The sequence below is a fragment of the Pseudophryne corroboree genome, unplaced genomic scaffold (assembly GCF_028390025.1).
Source record: "Pseudophryne corroboree isolate aPseCor3 unplaced genomic scaffold, aPseCor3.hap2 scaffold_403, whole genome shotgun sequence".
NCBI lineage: Eukaryota > Metazoa > Chordata > Amphibia > Anura > Myobatrachidae > Pseudophryne > Pseudophryne corroboree.
Genome location: NW_026970043.1, coordinates 105,888 through 127,687, shown reverse-complemented (window position 1 = coordinate 127,687; position 21,800 = coordinate 105,888). Strand labels below are relative to the sequence as shown.

Below are 21,800 nucleotides of genomic sequence, written 5' to 3'. Positions count from 1 at the left end.
TGCAGCACCGATTGAGCAAACAGGAGGTCCTCCTCAGCCAGGGTATCAAACTTATAGAACTTTGCAAAGGTGTTTGAACCAACTTTGACCCACTGCTTGGATGACATCACCATATGCAAATCCATCTGCGGCAGGCCTTCCCCCAGGAATGCTTGCACTAGTTGTTGCATTTGGTTTGTTGTTTGGGGGTGCTTCAGTATTAGGCAGCCTTCTGCCCTCCCATGTTCATCTGAAAATATGTGTTCTCCCTGCAGTTGTTGTCCCCAGATGAGAGTTCCCTTGTGCTGCCTCAGTTGAATCTCCTTTACTTGACAGAGATGTGCCTGAGCAGCGGCCCTCCCCAGCCCTATCCCAAATCATACTTATTTTGCATAGGAGATACCATGGTCATGAAGATTGTTCTCCCAGGGTTAGGTTAATTCATTGCATTCTGGGTATGCTGACCCCTGTGATTTCCCCAAATGTGGGAAACTCAACTGCATTATTTGTGGTAGTGGGGGACTGTGTTTGTGCTTTCCTCTGGTCAGCTCTGGTAAAAGTCAGATTTCTTTGTCTCAGATCTTCCTCTAGCCTTGTTCTTCTTTCGAGAGTTCCCTTGTGCTGCCTCAGTTGGATCTCCTTCACTTGACAGGGGGGTGCCCGAGCAGCGACCCTCCCCAGCTCTAGCCCAACTCCTACTTACCTGCCAGGTGAGATACTATGATCATGAAGATGCTTCTCCCAGGGCAAGGCTCACCCATTGCACTCTGGGTGTGCTGCCCCTGCGATTTCCCCAAATGTGGGAAACTTGACTGCATAATTTGTGTTTCCCCTGGTCGGCTCTCATATAATTCAGATCTCTTTGTCTCAGGTCTCTCTCCAGCCTAGTTTGCTGTCTGTTTCCACTTCTTTTTTCTTGAGCCCCTCCCTTCTATACCCTTGTGCACTATCCTGACTTCTCCCGTCTGCTTACTTTGTGCCTTCCAACGCACAATACAAACTACAGGTAGTGCTGCAGGGCCCACACCCTTTTACTTGCTTTACAGAGCAGCTCTGGAGCTGTTACAGTGCCCAGCTGCTGCAAGAAATCAGCTTGAATGCTTCAGGGGCTGGGGCATAGCCAACATGAGCCCCACACCGAAGGAGGGTGGAGGTGTTTAATGCGAACTAGGGGTCATCCAAGCGCCGCAAAAGGCCGCCATGCCCTGCACACCCCTTTATTCTTTTCATATGCAGACGAGGGTTGAAGCCAACTTTGACCCACTGCTTGGATGACATCACCATATTCAAATCCATCTGCTGCAGGCCTTCCCCCAGGAATGCTTGCACTAGTTTTTGCATTTGGTTTGTTGTTTGGGGGTGCTTCAGTATTAGGCAGCCTTCTGCCCTCCCATGTTCATCTGAAAATATGTGTTCTCCCTGCAGTTGTTGTCCCCAGATGAGAGTTCCCTTGTGCTGCCTCAGTTGAATCTCCTTTACTTGACAGAGATGTGCCTGAGCAGCGGCCCTCCCCAGCCCTATCCCAAATCATACTTATTTTGCATAGGAGATACCATGGTCATGAAGATTGTTCTCCCAGGGTTAGGTTCATTCATTGCATTCTGGGTATGCTGACCCCTGTGATTTCCCCAAATGTGGGAAACTCAACTGCATTATTTGTGGTAGTGGGGGACTGTGTTTGTGCTTTCCTCTGGTCAGCTCTGGTAAAAGTCAGATTTCTTTGTCTCAGATCTTCCTCTAGCCTTGTTCTTCTTTCGAGAGTTCCCTTGTGCTGCCTCAGTTGGATCTCCTTCACTTGACAGGGGGGTGCCCGAGCAGCGACCCTCCCCAGCTCTAGCCCAACTCCTACTTACCTGCCAGGTGAGATACTATGATCATGAAGATGCTTCTCCCAGGGCAAGGCTCACCCATTGCACTCTGGGTGTGCTGCCCCTGCGATTTCCCCAAATGTGGGAAACTTGACTGCATAATTTGTGTTTCCCCTGGTCGGCTCTCATATAATTCAGATCTCTTTGTCTCAGGTCTCTCTCCAGCCTAGTTTGCTGTCTGTTTCCACTTCTTTTTTCTTGAGCCCCTCCCTTCTATACCCTTGTGCACTATCCTGACTTCTCCCATCTGCTTACTTTGTGCCTTCCAACGCACAATGCAAACTACAGGTAGTGCTGCAGGGCCCACACCCTTTTACTTGCTTTACAGAGCAGCTCTGGAGCTGTTACAGTGCCCAGCTGCTGCAAGAAATCAGCTTGAATGCTTCAGGGGCTGGGGCATAGCCAACATGAGCCCCACACCGAAGGAGGGTGGAGGTGTTTAATGCGAACTAGGGGTCATCCAAGCGCCGCAAAAGGCCGCCATGCCCTGCACACCCCTTTTTTCTTTTCATATGCAGACGAGGGTTGAAGCCAACTTTGACCCACTGCTTGGATGACATCACCATATGCAAATCCATCTGCTGCAGGCCTTCCCCCAGGAATGCTTGCACTAGTAGTTGCATTTGGTTCGTTGTTTGGGGGTGCTTCAGTTTTAGGCAGCCTTCTGCCCTCCCATGTTCATCTGAAAATATGTGTTCTCCCTGCAGTTGTTGTCCCCAGATGAGAGTTCCCTTGTGCTGCCTCAGTTGAATCTCCTTTACTTGACAGAGATGTGCCTGAGCAGCGGCCCTCCCCAGCCCTATCCCAAATCATACTTATTTTGCATAGGAGATACCTTGGTCATGAAGATTGTTCTCCCAGGGTGAGGTTCATTCATTGCATTCTGGGTATGCTGACCCCTGTGATTTCCCCAAATGTGGGAAACTCGACTGCATTATTTGTGGTAGTGGGGGACTGTGTTTGTGCTTTCCTCTGGTCAGCTCTGGTAAAAGTCAGATTTCTTTGTCTCAGATCTTCCTCTAGCCTTGTTCTTCTTTCGAGAGTTCCCTTGTGCTGCCTCAGTTGGATCTCCTTCACTTGACAGGGGGTGCCCAAGCAGCAATCCTCCACAGCTCTAGCCCAACTCCTACTTACCTGCCAGGTGAGATACTATGATCTTCACTGTTAGGGCAATCAGGATGTGGAATTCCCTGCCAGGGAAGGTGGTAATGGCGGACTCTGTAATTGGATTTAAAAAAGGAATGGATACATTTCTGAATGAAAAAGCTATCCAAGGTTATAATACTTAAAATATCAACATGGTTAATCCGGGGGTAACATGAGTTGTAGTAGTTAACTAGTCATAAAACATTATTCAGCAAGTATGTAGAATCATCACAACTTAAAACAGGTTGAACACGATGGGCAATTTGCCTCTTTTCAACCTCAAAAACTATATTACTATATGTTACTATATTACTATGTTACTGTAGTATACAGAACACCACAATGTAATGAGCAGTGATAGTGAGCACTGATGAGGATACTAGAACTGACACTGAGCAGCAAGATGCAGCACTGGACTATTAGTAATGTACTGTAGTATGCTGAGCACCACAATGCAGCACAAGACAATGAGCAGTGATACTGAGCACTGATGAGGATACTACTGAGAACTGACACTGAGCAGGAGAGACACACTACTAGTATTACTGAGCAGCAATAAGTAACCACTGATACTGAGCACTGATATTGAGATTTCCACTGAGAGAACATAGCCACGTCCTCTCCGCTCCCTCTTCAATGCACGAGTAAAAATGGCGGCAACGCGCAGCTCTTTATATGAAATCCGAATCTCGCGAGAATCCGACAGCGGGATGATGACATTTTCCCTTGTTCAGGTTTTCCGAGTCAGGCGGGAACAACCGAGCCTGCCTCGGACCAGTGTAAACCACGTGGAGTTCGTGGGGAATTCGGTTCTCGGAGAACCGAACCCGCTCCTCTCTACCTTATACCCATATATTTTTTTATTTTCAATCTAAGCCCCTGCAGTTTTCTGTAAGCATCTGCTTCGCTATGATGATCAACAAGTCACAAGGGCAAACACTCAGGGCTTGAGGCGTAGATCTTAGGACCAGCTGCTACAAGCATGGCAGAGGTGTCACTATCACTGGTGACACCCAGAGAGGTGGCGAAGGAGATTGTAATGCAGTGCGCGCAGATAAGCAGCGCAATGGTAAAAAGGAGGCATGGTTTCATAGGTAGGGGCGTGGCCTGGTGGTGTGAATCTACATTTTGTTGCTCCGGGTGTCCCGGGGGTTGGGGGCTGCACCCGGGGACTAGTGTGTGAGCGGTGCTGGCTCCTGCACAGTGACAGGACATGGCCACCCAGCATGACGCCTCCCTTCTTGACCAATCTGTAATTGCAGTCGCACTGCAGTTCAGCGTGATCATAAAAAATGGTGTAGCCTCCTGCTGGTGCAGACTGTATGTGCGCGCAGGAAGCCGCCACCATTTTTGTGATCACAGCGGCTGAATGTGATGTCATACAGCCGCTGTGACCACGCCCCCTGTGTCTCCTCCATTGCAGACCCCATTTTGAAGCCTTGCCCCCGCACCGCTCCATCCCTGACTTGGAAATGGAGTGTTGCTGACCCCCCTCTCCCCGCCTGCCCCGATTGACAGGCAGAGGCGATCGCATTCTCTGCGGGGTGCCGCAGAAAATGCAGGCACATGCGTATGCTCTTAGCAATTTTTGCAGTTGGATCGCTTACTGTGATTGCAATCCAACCTGAATCAGGCCCTATTACCTATCACAATGCGCTGCGGGCAGTACAAAATTGGTTTAATATGGGAGAAAAAACCCCAGACCTGTGCTCCTTAACTGTACCTGGTGGCTCGTGGAGCGGCTGCCCAGTAATCAGTGTCCACGCCAGTGCGCACACGGTCCACCCCCTACGGCCACGCTCCCCTTCATCAGCGGCCTCGTGATCCGGAAGGGCGGTGCGTGTGTGACTGACCTTAGGAAGAAACCGGAGCCTCTGCTGCAGTGACCCAGCAACCAGGGCACGGGAGTATACAGCGCCGCTGGGAGTGATGAAGCTGCAGTAAAGATGTCTATTAGACCTAGCCTGCTGCAGCCCTTGTAGATTCTCATAAAAAAAGTTCTTATTTTCTTGTCAAAATTAATAGCTAAGAATAGGCTGCCTGAGGCAGGCCCCTGTTAAGTGGCCTGCTACTGAAGGCACCAACTACAAACTGAGCTCCCTGTTCATGGAAGCGGGGTTATAGAGGAGAATGCGCTGAGCATCTTGGGAACAGTCAAAAGCTTTGAGCCGGTTGGTGCCTCAGATCAAGATCCTACTCTACACCCCAATGTGAATCCTTGTGGAGTCCAGTGTACCCCACAGAAGAAATTAATGTGTCACACCCATTGGCAGCAACCTTAGAATAGCTGCTGACGGGCACAATTGAGAAAGGAAGGGGGGGGGGACATTTGAATCCAGCACATAGATGCAATTCAAATATGTAATTTGAACCTTCCTATTTTAAAATATAATGGATGAACTTCACCCTGTGATAACAATCTTCATGATATAGAGATCTCATATGCAAAATAAGTATGAGTTGGGATAGGGCTGGGGAGGGTGGCTGCTCGGGCAAGCCCCTCCCCCGTCAAGTTAAGGAGATTCAACTGAGGAAGCACAAGGGAACTCTCGTCTGGGGACAACAACTGCAGGGAGACCACATTTTTTCAGATGAACATGGGAGGGCGGAAGGCTGCCTAATACTGAAGCACCATCAAATATCAAACCATATGCAATAACTAGTACAAGTATTCCTGGGGGAAGGTCTGCAGGAGACGAATTTGCATACGGTGATGTCATCCAAGCAGTGGGCCAAAGTTGGCTGGAACCCTCATCTGCATATGAAAAGAGAAAAGGGTTATGCAGGGCATGGCGGCCTTTTGCGGCGCTTGGATGACCCCTAGTTCGCATTAAACACCTCCACCCTCCTTCGGTGTGGGGCTCATGTTGGCTATGCCCCAGCCCCTGAAGCATTCAAGCTGATTTCTTGCAGCAGCTGGGCACTGTAACAGCTCCAGAGCTGCTCTGTAAGGCAAATAAAAGGGTGTGGGCCCTGCAGCACTACCTGTAGTTCGCATTGTGCATTGGAAGGCACAAAGTAAGCAGACGGGAGAAGTCAGGATAGTGCGCAAGGGCATAGAAGGGAGCGGCTCAAGAAAAGAGAAGTGGAAACAGACAGCAAACTAGGCTGGAGAGAGACCTGAGACAAAGAGATCTGAATTATACGAGAGCCGACCAGGGGAAACACAAATTATGCAGTCAAGTTTCCCATATTTGGGGAAATCGCAGGGGCAGCACACCCAGAGTGCAATGGTTGAGCCTTGCCCTGGGAGAAGCACCTTCAAGATCATAGTATCTCACCTGGCAGGTAAGTAGGAGTTGGGCTAGAGCTGGGGAGGGTCGCTGCTCGGGCACCCCCCTGTCAAGTGAAGGAGATCCAACTGAGGCAGCACAATGGAACTCTCGAAAGAAGAACAAGGCTAGAGGAAGATCTGAGACAAAGAAATCTGACTTTTACCAGAGCTGACCAGCGGAAAACACAAACACAGTCCCCAACTACCACAAATAATGCAGGCGAGTTTCCCACATTTGGGTAAATCACAGGGGTCAGCATACCCAGAATGCAATGAATGAACCTCACCCTGGGTGAACAATTTTCATGACCATGGTGTCTCCTATGCAAAATAAGTATGATTTGGGATAGGGCTGGGGAGGGCCGCTGCTCAGGCACATCTCTGTCAAGTAAAGGAGATTCAACTGAGGCAGCACAAGGGAACTCTCATATGGGGACAACAACTGCAGGGAGAACACATATTTTCAGATGAACATGGGAGGGCAGAAGGCTGCCTAATACTGAAGCACCCCCAAACAACAAACCAAATGCAACAACTAGTGCAAGCATTCCTGGGGGAAGGCCTGCAGCAGATGGATTTGCATATGGTGATGTTATCCAAGCAGTGGGTCAAAGTTGGCTTCAACCCTCATCTGCATATGAAAAGAGAAAAGGGGCGTGCAGGGCATGGCGGCCTTTTGCGGTGCTTGGATGACCCCTAGATCGCATTAAACACCCCCACCCTCCTTTGGTGTGGGGCTCATGTTGGCCATGCCCCATCCCATGAAGCATTCAAGCTGATTTCTTGCAGCAGCTGGGCACTGTAACAGCTCCAGAGCTGCTCTGTAAGGCAAGTAAAAGGGTGTGGGCCCTGCAGCACTACCTGTAGTTTGCATTGTGCATTGGAAGGCACAAAGTAAGCAGACGGGAGGAGAAGTCAGGATAGTCCACAAGGGTATAGAAGGGAGGGGCTCAAGAAAAAAGAAGTGGAAACAGAGAGCAAACTAGGCTGGAGAGAGACCTGAGACAAAGAGATCTGAATTATACGAGAGCCGACCAGAGGAAACACAAATTATGCAGTCAAGTGTCCCACATTTGGGGAAATCGTAGGAGCAGCACACCCAGTGTGCAATGGGTGAGCCTTGCCCTGGGAGAAGCACCTTCCTGATTATAGTATCTCACCTGGGTGTGCTGCCCCTGCGATTTCCCCAAATGTGGGAAACTTGACTGCATAATTTGTGTTTCCCCTGGTCGGCTCTCATATAATTCAGATCTCTTTGTCTCAGGTCTCTCTCCAGCCTAGTTTGCTGTCTGTTTCCACTTCTTTTTTCTTGAGCCCCTCCCTTCTATACCCTTGTGGACTATCCTGACTTCTCCTCCTGTCTGCTTACTTTGTGCCTTCCAATGCACAATGCAAACTACAGGTAGTGCTGCAGGGCCCACACCCTTTTACTTGCCTTACAGAGCAGCTCTGGAGCTGTTACAGTGCCAAGCTGCTGCAAGAAATCAGCTTGAATGCTTCAGGGGCTGGGGCATGGCCAACATGAGCCCCACACCGAAGGAGGGTGGGGGTGTTTAATGCGAACTAAGGGTCATCCAAGCGCCGCAAAAGGCCGCCATGCCCTGCATACCCCTTTTCTCTTTTCATATGCAGATGAGGGTTCCAGCCAACTTTGGCCCAATGCTTGGATGACATCACTATATGCATATCCGTCTTCTGCAGACCTTCCCCCAGGAATGCTTGTACTAGTTGTTGCATTTGGTTTGTTGTTTGGGGGTGCTTCAGTATTAGGCAGCCTTCTGCCCTCCCATGTTCATCTGAAAATATGTGTTCTCACTGCAGTTGTTGTCCCCAGATGAGAGTTCCCTTGTGCTGCCTCAGTTGAATCTCCTTTACTCTAAAACTTGTAAAACTTAGCAAAAGTGTTTACTAAATAGCTGCTCGGCAAAGTTGCAATGCCGAGACTCCCCGACCAGCTGCCCAGGATGAACCCACCTTTCTAGTAGAATGGGTCTTCACCTAATTCAGTAACGGCAATCCTGCCGTGGAATGAGCATGCTGAATCTTACCACAGATCCAGCGCATAATTGTCTACATGGAAGCAGGACACCCAATCCTGTTGGGAGCATACAGGACAAACAGAGCCTCTGTTTTCCTAATCTGAACCGTTCTGGTGACATAAATTTTCAAAGTTCTGACCACAGCCAGAGACTTTGACTCAACGAAGGTGTCAGTGGCCAAAGGCACCATGTGGAAAGATGAACCACCTTCGGCAGAAATAGTTGACGTGTCCTCAATTCTGCTCTATCTTCATGAAATATCAAATAAAGGCTCTTGTGATACTGCATGGTTTGTACTGTTTTCCATGTGCTCCCAGATCTTTCAAGCAAGAAGCATGGTCAAGAAAGTTCTGTTTGAAAAGAAACAACATTTACTGTCATTGTTATAGAATTTGGGAGAAAAAACAAGAAGAAATCTGCACTGTTGACGCACTGGACAGAATGAATGAATCATAAAATATAACCTTTATTAAGTATGTATTAAAATTGGATAAATATTAATATTATTATCCCAAACTGCAGTGAAACATAAAGGTTAAAATCACAGAACTAACATACATGTGCATAAGAAGAATAAAGAGATGTGAAAAAAAGGTTTAAAAAGCGTGTCCGTGTGTGATTATTTTTGAAGGCACAACCCTGGCGGGGTTGTTTATATAGATATATATGTTGCTAATAATCACTTTCTAGCGTAATGTTATTAAATAGCTGTTAGTATCTATGTCGTCAGGTACCACTGGGTCGTATCCTATATACTCCTGTGGGAAACTTGACTGCATAATTTGTGTTTCCCCTGGTCGGCTCTCGTATAATTCAGATCTCTTTGTCTCAGGTCTCTCTCCAGCCTAGTTTGCTGTCTGTTTCCACTTCTCTTTTCTTGAGCCGCTGCCTTCTATGCCCTTGTGCACTCTCCAGACTTCTCCTGTCTGCTTACTTTGTGCCTTCCAACGCACAATGCAAACTACAGGTAGTGCTGCAGGGCCCACACCCTTTTACTTGCCTTACAGAGCAGCTCTGGAGCTGTTACAGTGCCCAGCTGCAGCAAGAAATCAGCTTGAATGCTTCAGGGGCTGGGGCATAGCCAACACGAGCCCCACACCGACGGAGGGTGGAGGTGTTTAATGCAAACTAGGGGTCAGCCAAGCGCCGCAAAAGGCCGCCATGCCCTGCATGCCCCTTTTCTCTTTTCATATGCAGACGAGGGTTGAAGCCAACTTTGACCCACTGCTTGGATGACATCACCATATGCAAATCCATCTGCGGCAGGCCTTCCCCCAGGAATGCTTGCACTAGTTGTTGCATTTGGTTTGTTGTTTGGGGGTGCTTCAGTATTAGGCAGCCTTCTGCCCTCCCATGTTCATCTGAAAATATGTGTTCTCCCTGCAGTTGTTGTCCCCAGATGAGAGTTCCCTTGTGCTGCCTCAGTTGAATCTCCTTTACTTGACAGAGATGTGCCTGAGCAGCGGCCCTCCCCAGCCCTATCCCAAATCATACTTATTTTGCATAGGAGATACCATGGTCATGAAGATTGTTCTCCCAGGGTTAGGTTCATTCATTGCGTTCTGGGTATGCTGACCTCTGTGATTTCCCCAAATGTGGGAAACTCAACTGCATTATTTGTGGTAGTGGGGGACTGTGTTTGTGCTTTCCTCTGGTCAGCTCTGGTAAAAGTCAGATTTCTTTGTCTCAGATCTTCCTCTAGCCTTGTTCTTCTTTCAAGAGTTCCCTTGTGCTGCCTCAGTTGGATCTCCTTCACTTGACAGGGGGGTGCCCGAGCAGCGACCCTCCCCAGCTCTAGCCCAACTCCTACTTACCTGCCAGGTGAGATACTATGATCATGAAGTTGCTTCTCCCAGGGCAAGGCTCACCCATTGCACTCTGGGTGTGCTGCCCCTGCGATTTCCCCAAATATGGGAAACTTGATTGCATAATTTGTGTTTCCCTAAGTCGGCTCTCATATAATTCAGATCTCTTTGTCTCAGGTCTCTCTCCAGCCTAGTTTGCTGTCTGTTTCCACTTCTTTTTTCTTGAGCCCCTCCCTTCTATACCCTTGTGCACTATCCTGACTTCTCCTCCTGTCTGCTTACTTTGTGCCTTCCGATGCACAATGCAAACTACAGGTAGTGCTGCAGGGCCCACACCCTTTTACTTGCCTTACAGAGCAGCTCTGGAGCTGTTACAGTGCCAAGCTGCTGCAAGAAATCAGCTTGAATGCTTCAGGGGCTGGGGCATGGCCAACATGAGCCCCACACCGAAGTAGGGTGGGGGTGTTTAATGCGAACTAAGGGTCATCCAAGCGCCGCAAAAGGCCGCCATGCCCTGCATACCCCTTTTCTCTTTTCATATGCAGATGAGGGTTCCAGCCAACTTTGGCCCACTGCTTGGATGACATCACTGTATGCAAATCCGTCTTCTGCAGACCTTCCCCCAGGAATGCTTGTACTAGTTGTTGCATTTGGTTTGTTGTTTGGGGGTGCTTCAGTATTAGGCAGCCTTCTGCCCTCCCATGTTCATCTGAAAATATGTGTTCTCCCGGCAGTTGTTGTCCCCAGATGAGAGTTCCCTTGTGCTGCCTCAGTTGAATCTCCTTTACTTGACAGAGATGTGCCTGAGCAGCGGCCCTCCCCAGCCCTATCCCAAATCATACTTATTTTGCATAGGAGATACCATGGTCATAAAGATTGTTCTCCCAGGGTTAGGTTCATTCATTGCATTCTGGGTATGCTGACCCCTGTGATTTCCCCAAATGTGGGAAACTCAACTGCATTATTTGTGGTAGTGGGGGACTGTGTTTGTGTTTTCCTCTGGTCAGCTCTGGTAAAAGTCAGATTTCTTTGTCTCAGATCTTCCTCTAGCCTTGTTCTTCTTTCGAGAGTTCCATTGTGCTGCCTCAGTTTGATCTCCTTCACTTGACAGGGGGGTACCCGAGCAGCGACCCTCCCCAGCTCTAGCCCAACTCCTACATAACTGCCAGGTGAGATACTATGATCATGAAGGTGCTTCTCCCAGGGCAAGGCTCACCCATTGCACTCTGGGTGTGCTGCTCCTGCGATTTCCCCAAATGTGGGAAACTTGACTGCATAATTTGTGTTTCCCCTGGTCGGCTCTTGTATAATTCAGATCTCTTTGTCTCAGGTCTCTCTCCAGCCTAGTTTGCTGTCTGTTTCCACTTCTCTTTTCTTGAGCCGCTGCCTTCTATGCCCTTGTGCACTCTCCTGACTTCTCCTGTCTGCTTACTTTGTGCCTTCCAACGCACAATGCAAACTACAGGTAGTGCTGCAGGGCCCACACCCTTTTACTTGCCTTTCAGAGCAGCTCTGGAGCTGTTACAGTGCCCAGCTGCTGCAAGAAATCAGCTTGAATGCTTCAGGGGCTGGGGCATAGCCAACATGAGCCCCACACCGACGGAGGGTGGAGGTGTTTAATGCGAACTAAGGGTCATCCAGGCGCCGCAAAAGGCCGCCATGCCCTGCATACCCCTTTTCTCTTTTCATATGCAGATGAGGGTTCCAGCCAACTTTGGCCCACTGCTTGGATGACATCACCGTATGCAAATACGTCTTCTGCAGACCTTCCCCCAGGAATGCTTGTACTAGTTGTTGCATTTGGTTTGTTGTTTGGGGTGCTTCAGTATTAGGCAGCCTTCTGCTCTCCCATGTTCATCTGAAAATATGTGTTCTCCCTGCAGTTGTTGTCCCCAGATGAGAGTTCTCTTGTGCTGCCTCAGTTGAATCTCCTTTACTTGACAGAGATGTGCCTGAGCAGCGGCCCTCCCCAGCCCTATCCCAAATCATACTTATTTTGCATAGGAGATACCATGGTCATGAAGATTGTTCTTCCAGGGTGAGGTTCATTCATTGCATTCTGGGTATGCTGACCCCTGTGATTTCCCCAAATGTGGGAAACTCGACTGCATTATTTGTGGTAGTGGGGGACTGTGTTTGTGCTTTCCTCTGGTCAGCTCTGGTAAAAGTCAGATTTCTTTGTCTCAGATCTTCCTCTAGCCTTGTTCTTTTTTTGAGAGTTTCCTTGTGCTGCCTCAGTTGGATTTCCTTCACTTGACAGGGGGGTGCCCGAGCAGCGACCCTCCCCAGCTCTAGCCCAACTCCTACTTACCTGCCAGGTGAGATACTATGATCAGGAAGGTGCTTCTCCAAGGGCAAGGCTCACCCATTGCACTCTGGGTGTGCTGCTCCTACGATTTCCCCAAATGTGGGACACTTGACTACATAATTTGTGTTTCCTCTGGTCGGCTACTCGTATAATTCAGATCTCTTTGTCTCAGGTCTCTCTCCAGCCTAGTTTGCTGTCTGTTTCCACTTCTCTTTTCTTGAGCCCCTGCCCTTGCCCTTGTGCACTCTCCTGACTTCTCCTGTCTGCTTACTTTGTGCCTTCCAACGCACAATGCAAACTACAGGTAGTGCTGCAGGGCCAACACCCTTTTACTTGCCTTACAGAGCAGCTCTGGAGCTGTTACAGTGCCCAGCTGCTGCAAGAAATCAGCTTGAATGCTTCAGGGGCTGGGGCATAGCCAACATGAGCCCCACACCGACGGAGGGTGGAGGTGTTTAATGCGAACTAAGGGTCATCCAAGCGCCGCAAAAGGCCGCCATGCCCTGCATACCCCTTTTCTCTTTTCATATGCAGATGAGGGTTCCAGCCAACTTTGGCCCACTGCTTGGATGACATCACCGTATGCAAATCCGTCTTCTGCAGACCTTTTCCCAGGAATGCTTGTACTAGTTGTTGCATTTGGTTTGTTGTTTGGGGGTGCTTCAGTATTAGGCAGCCTTCTGCTCTCCCATGTTCATCTGAAAATATGTGTTCTCCCTGCAGTTGTTGTCCCCAGATGAGAGTTCCCTTGTGCTGCCTCAGTTGAATCTCCTTTACTTGACAGAGATGTGCCTGAGCAGCGGCCCTCCCCAGCCCTATCCCAAATCATACTTATTTTGCATAGGAGATACCATTGTCATGAAGATTGTTCTCCCAGGGTGAGGTTCATTCATTGCATTCTGGGTATGCTGACCCCTGTCATTTCCCCAAATGTGGGAAACTCGACTGCATTATTTGTGGTAGTGGGGGACTGTGTTTGTGCTTTCCTCTGGTCAGCTCTGGTAAAAGTCAGATTTCTTTGTCTCAGATCTTCCTCTAGCCTTGTTCTTTTTTCGAGAGTTTCCTTGTGCTGCCTCAGTTGGATCTCCTTCACTTGACAGGGGGGTGCCCGAACAGCGACCCTCCCCAGCTCTAGCCCAACTCCTACTTACCTGCCAGGTGAGATACTATGATCAGGAAGGTGCTTCTCCCAGGGCAAGGCTCACCCAATGCACTCTGGGTGTGCTGCTCCTACGATTTCCCCAAATGTGGGACACTTGATTACATAATTTGTGTTTCCTCTGGTCGGCTCTCGTATAATTCAGATCTCTTTGTCTCAGGTCTCTCTCCAGCCTAGTTTGCTGTCTGTTTCCACTTCTCTTTTCTTGAGCCGCTCCCTTCTATGCCCTTGTGCACTATCCTGACTTCTCCCGTCTGCTTACTTTGTGCCTTCCAACGCACAATGCAAACTACAGGTAGTGCTGCAGGGCCCACACCCTTTTACTTGCTTTACAGAGCAGCTCTGGAGCTGTTACAGTGCCCAGCTGCTGCAAGAAATCAGCTTGAATGCTTCAGGGGCTGGGGCATAGCCAACATGAGCCCCACACCGAAGGAAGGTGGAGGTGTTTAATGCAAACTAGGGGTCATCCAAGCGCCGCAAAAGGCCGCCATGCCCTGCACACCCCTTTTTTATTTTCATATGCAGACGAGGGTTGAAGCCAACTTTGACCCACTGCTTGGATGACATCACCATATGCAAATCCATCTGCTGCAGGCCTTCCCCCAGGAATGCTTGCACTAGTAGTTGCATTTGGTTTGTTGTTTGGGGGTGCTTCAGTGTTAGGCAGCCTTCTGCCCTCCCATGTTCATCTGAAAATATGTGTTCTCCCTGCAGTTGTTGTCCCCAGATGAGAGTTCCCTTGTGTTGCCTCAGTTGAATCTCCTTTACTTGACAGAGATGTGCCTGAGCAGCGGCCCTCCCCAGCCCTATCCCAAATCATACTTATTTTGCATAGGAGATACCATGGTCATGAAGATTGTTCTCCCAGGGTGAGGTTCATTCATTGCACTCTGGGTATGCTGACCCCTGTGATTTCCCCAAATGTGGGAAACTCGACTGCATTATTTGTGGTAGTGGGGGACTGCGTTTGTGCTTTCCTCTGGTCAGCTCTGGTAAAAGTCAGATTTCTTTGTCTCAGATCTTCCTCTAGCCTTGTTCTTCTTTCGAGAGTTCCCTTGTGCTGCCTCAGTTGGATCTCCTTCACTTGACAGGGGGTGCCCGAGCAGCAATCCTCCACAGCTCTAGCCCAACTCCTACTTACCTGCCAGGTGAGATACTATGATGTTCACTGTTAGGGCAATCAGGATGTGGAATTCCCTGCCAGGGAAGGTGGTAATGGCGGACTCTGTAATTGGATTTAAAAAAGGAATGGATACATTTCTGAATGAAAAAGCTATCCAAGGTTATAATACTTAAAATATCAACATGGTTAATCCGGGGGTAACATGAGTTATAGTAGCTAACTAGTCATAAAACATTATTCAGCAAGTATGTAGAATCATCACAACTTAAAACAGGTTGAACACGATGGGCAATTTGCCTCTATTCAACCTCAAAAACTATGTTACTATATGTTACTATATTACTATGTTACTGTAGTATACAGAACACCACAATGTAATGAGCAGTGATAGTGAGCACTGATGAGGATACTAGAACTGACACTGAGCAGCAAGATGCAGCACTGGACTATTAGTAATGTACTGTAGTATGCTGAGCACCACAATGCAGCACAAGACAATGAGCAGTGATACTGAGCACTGATGAGGATACTACTGAGAACTGACACTGAGCAGGAGAGACACACTACTAGTATTACTGAGCAGCAATAAGTAACCACTGATACTGAGCACTGATATTGAGATTTCCACTGAGAGAACATAGCCACGTCCTCTCCGCTCTCTCTTCAATGCACGAGTAAAAATGGCGGCAACGCGCAGCTCTTTATATGGAATCCGAATCTCGAGAGAATCCGACAGCGGGATGATGACATTTTCCCTTGTTCAGGTTTTCCGAGTCAGGCGGGAACAACCGAGCCTGCCTCGGACCAGTGTAAACCACGTGGAGTTCGTCGGGAATTCGGTTCTCGGAGAACCGAACCCGCTCCTCTCTACCTTATACCCATCAATTTTTTTATTTTCAATCTAAGCCCCTGCAGTTTTCTGTAAGCATCTGCTTTGCTATGATGATCAACAAGTCACAAGGGCAAACACTCAGGGCTTGAGGCGTAGATCTTAGGACCAGCTGCTACAAGCATGGCAGAGGTGTCACTATCACTGGTGACACCCAGAGAGGTGGCGAAGGAGATTGTAATGCAGTGCGCGCAGATAAGCAGCGCAATGGTAAAAAGGAGGCATGGTTTCATAGGTAGGGGCGTGGCCTGGTGGCCTGAATCTACATTTTGTTGCTCCGGGTGTCCCGGGGGTTGGGGGCTGCACCCGGGGACTAGTGTGTGTGCGGTGCTGGCTCCTGCACAGTGACAGGGCATGGCCACCCATCATGACACCTCCATTCTTGACCATGCTGTAATTGCAGTCGCACTGCAGTTCAGCGTGATCATAAAAAATGGTGTAGCCTCCTGCTGGTGCAGACTGTATGTGCGCGCAGGAAGCCGCCACCATTTTTGTGATCACAGCGGCTGAATGTGATGTCATACAGCCGCTGTGACCACGCCCCCTGTGTCTCCTCCGTTGCAGACCCCATTTTGAAGCCTTGCCCCCGCACCGCTCCATCCCTGACTTGGAAATGGAGTGTTGCTGACCCCCCTCTCCCCCCCCCCCGCCCCGATTGACAGGCAGAGGCGATCGCATTCTCTGCGGGGTGCCGCAGAAAATGCAGGCACATGCGTATGCTGTTAGCAATTTTTGCAGTTGGATCGCTTATTGTGATTGCATTCCAACCTGAATCAGGCCCTATTACCTATCACAATGCGCTGCGGGCAGTACAAAATTGGGTTAATATAGGAGTAAAACTCCCAGACCTGTGCTCCTTAACTGTACCTGGTGGCTAGTGGAGCGGCTGCCCAGTAATCAGTGTCCACGCCAGTGCGCACACGGTCCACCCCCTATGGCCACGCTCCCCTTCATCAGCGGCCTCGTGATCCGGAAGGGCGGTGTGTGTGTGACTGACCTTAGGAAGAAACTGGAGCCTCCGCTGCAGTGACCCAGCAACCAGGGCACGGGAGTATACAGCGCCGCTGGGAGTGATGAAGCTGCAGTAAAGATGTCTATTAGACCTAGCCTGCTGCAGCCCTTGTAGATTCTCATAAAACAAGTTCTTCTTTTCTTGTCAAAATTAATAGCTAAGAATAGGCTGCCTGAGGCAGGCCCCTGTTAAGTGGCCTGCTACTGAAGGCACCAACTACAAACTGAGCTCCCTGTTCATGGAAGCGGGGTTATAGAGGAGGATGCGCTGAGCATCTTGGGAACAGTCAAAAGCTTTGAGCCGGTTGGTGCCTCAGATCAAGATCCTACTCTACACCCCAATGTGAATCCTTGTGGAGTCCAGTGTACCCCACAGAAGAAATTAATGTGTCACACCCATTGGCAGCAACCTTAGAATAGCTGCTGACGGGCACAATTGAGAAAGGAAGGGGGGGGGGGGACATTTGAATCCAGCACATAGATGCAATTCAAATATGTAATTTGTACCTTCCTATTTTAAAATATAATGGATGAACCTCACCCTGTGAGAACAATCTTCATGATCAAGAGATCTCATATGCAAAAATAAGTATGAGTTGGGATAGGGCTGGGGAGGGTGGCTGCTCGGGCAGCCCCTCCCCCGTCAAGTTAAGGAGATTCAACTGAGGACGCACAAGGGAACTCTCGTCTGGGGACAACAACTGCAGGGAGACCACATCTGTTCAGATGAACATGGGAGGGTGGAAGGCTGCCTAATATTGAAGCACCATCAAATATCAAACCATATGCAACAACTAGTACAAGCATTCCTGGGGGAAGGTCTGCAGAAGACGGATTTGCATACGGTGATGTCATCCAAGATGTGGGCCAAAGTTGGCTGGAACCCTCATCTGCATATGAAAAGAGAAAAGGGGCATGCAGGGCATGGCGGCCTTTTGCGGTGCTTGGATGACCCCTAGTTCGCATTAAACACCCCCACCCTCCTTTGGTGTGGGGCTCATGTTGGCCATGCCCCATCCCCTGAAGCATTCAAGCTGATTTCTTGCAGCAGCTGGGCACTGTAACAGCTCCAGAGCTGTTCTGTAAGGCAAGTAAAAGGGTGTGGGCCCTGCAGCACCACCTGTAGTTCGCATTGTGCGTTGGAAGGCACAAAGTAAGCAGACGGGAGGAGAAGTCAGGATAGTGCGCAAGGGCATCCTTTTCTCTTAGTCCGTAGAGGATGCTGGGGTCACATTAAGAACCATGGGGTATAGACGGGATCCGCAAGAGACATGGGCACTTTAAGACTTTCAAAGGGTGTGAACTGGCTCCTCCCTCTATGCCCCTCCTCCAGACTCCAGTTATAGGAACTGTGCCCAGGGAGACGGACATTTCGAGGAAAGGATTTATTGTTAAACTAAGGTGAGCATCTTACCAGCTCACACCTTAAGCATGCCGCAGAACGTGGCATTCAACCGAACACAAGCCAACGGCATGAACAATTGCAGCAAAAAGCTGACCAGAACCATAACATAACATGTGTATAACCACAAGTAATAACTGCAGACACAGTATGGACTGGGACGGGTGCCCAGCATCCTCTACGGACTAAGAGAAAAGGATTTACCGGTAGGTATTAAAATCCTATTTTCTCATACGACCTAGAGGATGCTGGGGTCACATTAAGAACCATGGGGTTATACCAAAGCTCTTGAACGGGTGGGAGAGTGCGTACGACTCTGCAGCACCGAATGACCCAACTTGAGGTTATCATCAGCCAAGGTATCAAACTTGTAAAACTTAGCAAAAGTGTTTACTAAATAGCTGCTCGGCAAAGTTGCAATGCCGAGACTCCCCGACCAGCTGCCCAGGATGAACCCACCTTTCTAGTAGAATGGGTCTTCACCTAATTCAGTAACGGCAATCCTGCCATGGAATGAGCATGCTGAATCTTACCACAGATCCAGCGCATAATGGTCTACATGGAAGCAGGACACCCAATCCTGTTGGGAGCATACAGGACAAACAGAGCCTCTGTTTTCCTAATCTGAACCGTTCTGGTGACATAAATTTTCAAAGTTCTGACCACAGCCAGAGACTTTGACTCAACGAAGGTGTCAGTGGCCAAAGGCACCATGTGGAAAGATGAACCACCTTCGGCAGAAATTGTTGACGTGTCCTCAATTCTGCTCTATCTTCATGAAAGATCAAATAAAGGCTCTTGTGATACTGCATGGTTTGTACTGTTTTCCATGTGCTCCCAGATCTTTCAAGCAAGTAGCATGGTCAAGAAAGTTCTGTTTGAAAAGAAACAACATTTACTGTCATTGTTATAGAATTTGGGAGAAAAAACAAGAAGAAATCTGCACTGTTGACGCACTGGACAGAATGAATGAATCATAAAATATAACCTTTATTAAGTATGTATTAAAATTGGATAAATATTAATATTATTATCCCAAACTGCAGTGAAACATAAAGGTTAAAATCACAGAACTAACATACATGTGCATAAGAAGAATAAAGAGATGTGAAAAAAAGGTTTAAAAAGCGTGTCCGTGTGTGATTATTTTTGAAGGCACAACCCTGGCGGGGTTGTTTATATAGATATATATGTTGCTAATAATCACTTTCTAGCGTAATGTTATTAAATAGCTGTTAGTATCTATGTCGTCAGGTACCACTGGGTCGTATCCTATATACTCCCTTCACTCAATAGGGGTTACCTCCCGGGAAGCCATCCCCATTGGCGAATTTGTGGGGGTGATTGAGTATAACCGGTAAGCTAACCTCCAATTTGTGGGGTGCTTAGGTAGATGGGGATCACTTATTTCTCTGTGTCCCCTAAGACTATATTCCTAAATTCAATACCACAGGGGGATAGCTTTCTATATCGGATAAGGAATCACTTGATAGGGAAATCTCTATGCATCATGGAAAGATCATATTTATTAATATCCAAACTAAAAAAATGATGAATAGCTTTAATTTAGCTGTTTAGATATAGTTAATTGGCGAGATATACCAACAGGTGCGGTTGCCTTAAGGAATATGGCAATTCCAATATAAATAGCAGCCCTCCTTCATATAATCAGCCAGATCTTATTAAATCTGGTCCAGATATAGCCGTTCAGATATACTTAATTGACAACATATATCAATCGGTGGGGTTGCCTTAAGGAATATAGCAATTCCAATTCTCATATAAATAGCAACCTTCCTTCATATATTCAGCCAGATCTTATTTAATCTGATCTAGGCGTAGGCAATAATGCTTTCCTTAGAGGTATAGCCACCTCAATTCTTATTAGGAAGCAAAGTGTCTGTCATAATGGTTTATCCAATTCATCTAAGAAATAATATATTCCATGTGTCAGAGATTCATTACTCTCTATTTACACTGTTAAAGAGTTAATTCTTATTATGTTACAGTGTAATGAAATTATCATATAGGGAGATGTGGCAATTCCATGTGCTATATATATAATAACCCTTAGTGGTCCAGATTCCACAATGAGGAATTTTCTTATAAACCGCTGAAACACACAGCTGTTTGACTGACTTCCAAATATATCTATCTCACTTTGTAACAGTCTTATGATAGAGAAACTGTTACATATTCGGTCACTTAGTTATCTAAAGGTAAACAGACTCAGTGTGAGGGTAATATAATATATCAAATGCGCTGTCAATAATCGTGGTAACTGGTGTAATAATGTGGTATATTGAGTATGCTAGTAAGGCATATAACTGCTCTCCAGCCTTTAAGTGTTACCAATCAATTTGTTACACTGTAAAGGATTTATGGTGTCCTGTTAGGACATGCAGCTGCTAGGCTGACTCAAAGATTTATCCATTTGTAACAATTATGTAACAGTTATATACATGTTACTGGTATTACATAGAAATAGTATGACACAGGCCAGCAGTCCCATGTGTCTAGATTCCACAATAGGAGATTTTCTTTGTCTTATAAACTGCTGGAACACACAGCTGCTAGACTGACTTCAAATATATATATTACTTTGTAACAGTCTTATAGTAAAGAGACTGTTACACACTGTCATTTAGTTATCTCAAGGTTAGCAGATTCTGTGTGAGGATAGTGTTCTGTTAGAACATGCAGCTGCTAGGCTGACTCATAGAAAATGTATCCATTTGTAACAAATGACACATACAGCATTAAATTAATATCTATAGCAGCCCATGTGACATCTCTACTCTTATCATAATTGTCTGGTTATTGCCAATCTGGACAGCAGGAGTGATATATATTCACTAGTCCCAATATCCCATCATATAAATATACCCACACTGATATACTTTCTTATCAAGAGTTATTAGTAGCTATCTGTATGCACTTTAGACATTGTATCTGCTAAGTGACATCATATCTAGTGTATTCCTTTCTTATAGCTCAGCTTCTATTCCCTATTAGTGGAGACTAACAGCTAACATCATAATCATATATTTTTGTTTTATAACATTTCACATGAGTCAAATACACGCGGACACGCCGTGCCCTACACGTGTGTTTCACTGCATCTATGGCAACTTACATTAAAGCTAACAAGAAAGCACACTCGTTCTGTCTTTAAACTGATAAAAGAAACCCCAATAATATGGGGCATGCAAAAATTGAGATAAAACTCAGTTTTGCTCCTCTCCACGGAAATCTTTAATAAAAGGCGAAATATTTGTTAGTTCTGAAGAGAAACCAGAGCATGACCAAGATTCCACCTGTCGCCTGAGTGCCATGCCAGCAGTTCTCATTGAGCTCAAAGTGAGCACCCAATTTGAAAGAAAGATAGCAGATTTCTCACCAGGCTTCCCCTAGCTATAAACATGGTTTGTACTCTTTTCCATGTGTTCCCAGATCTTTCAAGCAATTAGTATAGTCAAGAAAGTTCTGTTTGAAAAGAAACAAACATTTACTGTCATTTCTATGCAAATGAGCTTACATTAAAGCACACTCGTTCTATCTTTAAACAGATAAAATAAAACCCCAATAAGATGGGGAATGCAAAATTTGAGATAAAACTCAGTTTTGCTCCTCTCCACGGAAATCTTTAGTAAAAGGCGAAAGATTTGTTCGTTCTGAAGAGAAACCAGAGCATGACCAAGATTCCACCTGTCGCCTGAGTGCCATGCCAGCAGTCCTCATTCAGCTCAAAGTGAGCACCCAATTTGAAAGAAAGAAAGCAGATTTCTCACCAGGCT

General features: G+C 47.3%; 17 non-coding genes and 2 pseudogenes across 17 annotated transcripts; 14 read left to right on the top strand and 5 right to left on the bottom strand.

The window, feature by feature from the left end:
• Positions 1 to 358: 358 nt before the first annotated feature.
• Positions 359 to 522, top strand: LOC135024211 (U1 spliceosomal RNA). The gene has a single exon (XR_010221057.1). It is a non-coding gene; the product is annotated as a U1 spliceosomal RNA (small nuclear RNA).
• A 152-nt stretch (positions 523 to 674) lies between these two features.
• On the top strand, positions 675 to 816 carry LOC135024091 (U1 spliceosomal RNA; annotated as a pseudogene).
• Positions 817 to 1,508: 692 nt separating this feature from the next.
• Positions 1,509 to 1,672, top strand: LOC135024176 (U1 spliceosomal RNA). The gene has a single exon (XR_010221026.1). It is a non-coding gene; the product is annotated as a U1 spliceosomal RNA (small nuclear RNA).
• A 152-nt stretch (positions 1,673 to 1,824) lies between these two features.
• On the top strand, positions 1,825 to 1,966 carry LOC135024090 (U1 spliceosomal RNA; annotated as a pseudogene).
• A 692-nt stretch (positions 1,967 to 2,658) lies between these two features.
• Positions 2,659 to 2,822, top strand: LOC135023961 (U1 spliceosomal RNA). The gene has a single exon (XR_010220838.1). It is a non-coding gene; the product is annotated as a U1 spliceosomal RNA (small nuclear RNA).
• A 3,304-nt stretch (positions 2,823 to 6,126) lies between these two features.
• On the bottom strand, positions 6,127 to 6,289 carry LOC135024155 (U1 spliceosomal RNA). Its single transcript, XR_010221013.1, has one exon. It is a non-coding gene; the product is annotated as a U1 spliceosomal RNA (small nuclear RNA).
• Positions 6,290 to 6,441: 152 nt separating this feature from the next.
• On the bottom strand, positions 6,442 to 6,605 carry LOC135024035 (U1 spliceosomal RNA). Its single transcript, XR_010220911.1, has one exon. It is a non-coding gene; the product is annotated as a U1 spliceosomal RNA (small nuclear RNA).
• Positions 6,606 to 7,279: 674 nt separating this feature from the next.
• LOC135024196 (U1 spliceosomal RNA) lies at positions 7,280 to 7,435 on the bottom strand. The gene has a single exon (XR_010221042.1). It is a non-coding gene; the product is annotated as a U1 spliceosomal RNA (small nuclear RNA).
• A 2,361-nt stretch (positions 7,436 to 9,796) lies between these two features.
• Positions 9,797 to 9,960, top strand: LOC135023996 (U1 spliceosomal RNA). Its single transcript, XR_010220872.1, has one exon. It is a non-coding gene; the product is annotated as a U1 spliceosomal RNA (small nuclear RNA).
• A 152-nt stretch (positions 9,961 to 10,112) lies between these two features.
• Positions 10,113 to 10,283, top strand: LOC135024159 (U1 spliceosomal RNA). Its single transcript, XR_010221017.1, has one exon. It is a non-coding gene; the product is annotated as a U1 spliceosomal RNA (small nuclear RNA).
• Positions 10,284 to 10,949: 666 nt separating this feature from the next.
• Positions 10,950 to 11,113, top strand: LOC135023979 (U1 spliceosomal RNA). The gene has a single exon (XR_010220856.1). It is a non-coding gene; the product is annotated as a U1 spliceosomal RNA (small nuclear RNA).
• Positions 11,114 to 11,265: 152 nt separating this feature from the next.
• Positions 11,266 to 11,428, top strand: LOC135024152 (U1 spliceosomal RNA). The gene has a single exon (XR_010221010.1). It is a non-coding gene; the product is annotated as a U1 spliceosomal RNA (small nuclear RNA).
• Positions 11,429 to 12,098: 670 nt separating this feature from the next.
• On the top strand, positions 12,099 to 12,262 carry LOC135024284 (U1 spliceosomal RNA). The gene has a single exon (XR_010221128.1). It is a non-coding gene; the product is annotated as a U1 spliceosomal RNA (small nuclear RNA).
• A 152-nt stretch (positions 12,263 to 12,414) lies between these two features.
• Positions 12,415 to 12,578, top strand: LOC135024168 (U1 spliceosomal RNA). The gene has a single exon (XR_010221022.1). It is a non-coding gene; the product is annotated as a U1 spliceosomal RNA (small nuclear RNA).
• Positions 12,579 to 13,246: 668 nt separating this feature from the next.
• On the top strand, positions 13,247 to 13,410 carry LOC135024013 (U1 spliceosomal RNA). Its single transcript, XR_010220889.1, has one exon. It is a non-coding gene; the product is annotated as a U1 spliceosomal RNA (small nuclear RNA).
• Positions 13,411 to 13,562: 152 nt separating this feature from the next.
• LOC135024180 (U1 spliceosomal RNA) lies at positions 13,563 to 13,725 on the top strand. Its single transcript, XR_010221030.1, has one exon. It is a non-coding gene; the product is annotated as a U1 spliceosomal RNA (small nuclear RNA).
• A 671-nt stretch (positions 13,726 to 14,396) lies between these two features.
• On the top strand, positions 14,397 to 14,560 carry LOC135024066 (U1 spliceosomal RNA). The gene has a single exon (XR_010220938.1). It is a non-coding gene; the product is annotated as a U1 spliceosomal RNA (small nuclear RNA).
• A 6,630-nt stretch (positions 14,561 to 21,190) lies between these two features.
• On the bottom strand, positions 21,191 to 21,306 carry LOC135024243 (U5 spliceosomal RNA). Its single transcript, XR_010221089.1, has one exon. It is a non-coding gene; the product is annotated as a U5 spliceosomal RNA (small nuclear RNA).
• Positions 21,307 to 21,581: 275 nt separating this feature from the next.
• Positions 21,582 to 21,697, bottom strand: LOC135024212 (U5 spliceosomal RNA). Its single transcript, XR_010221058.1, has one exon. It is a non-coding gene; the product is annotated as a U5 spliceosomal RNA (small nuclear RNA).
• Positions 21,698 to 21,800: the final 103 nt, after the last annotated feature.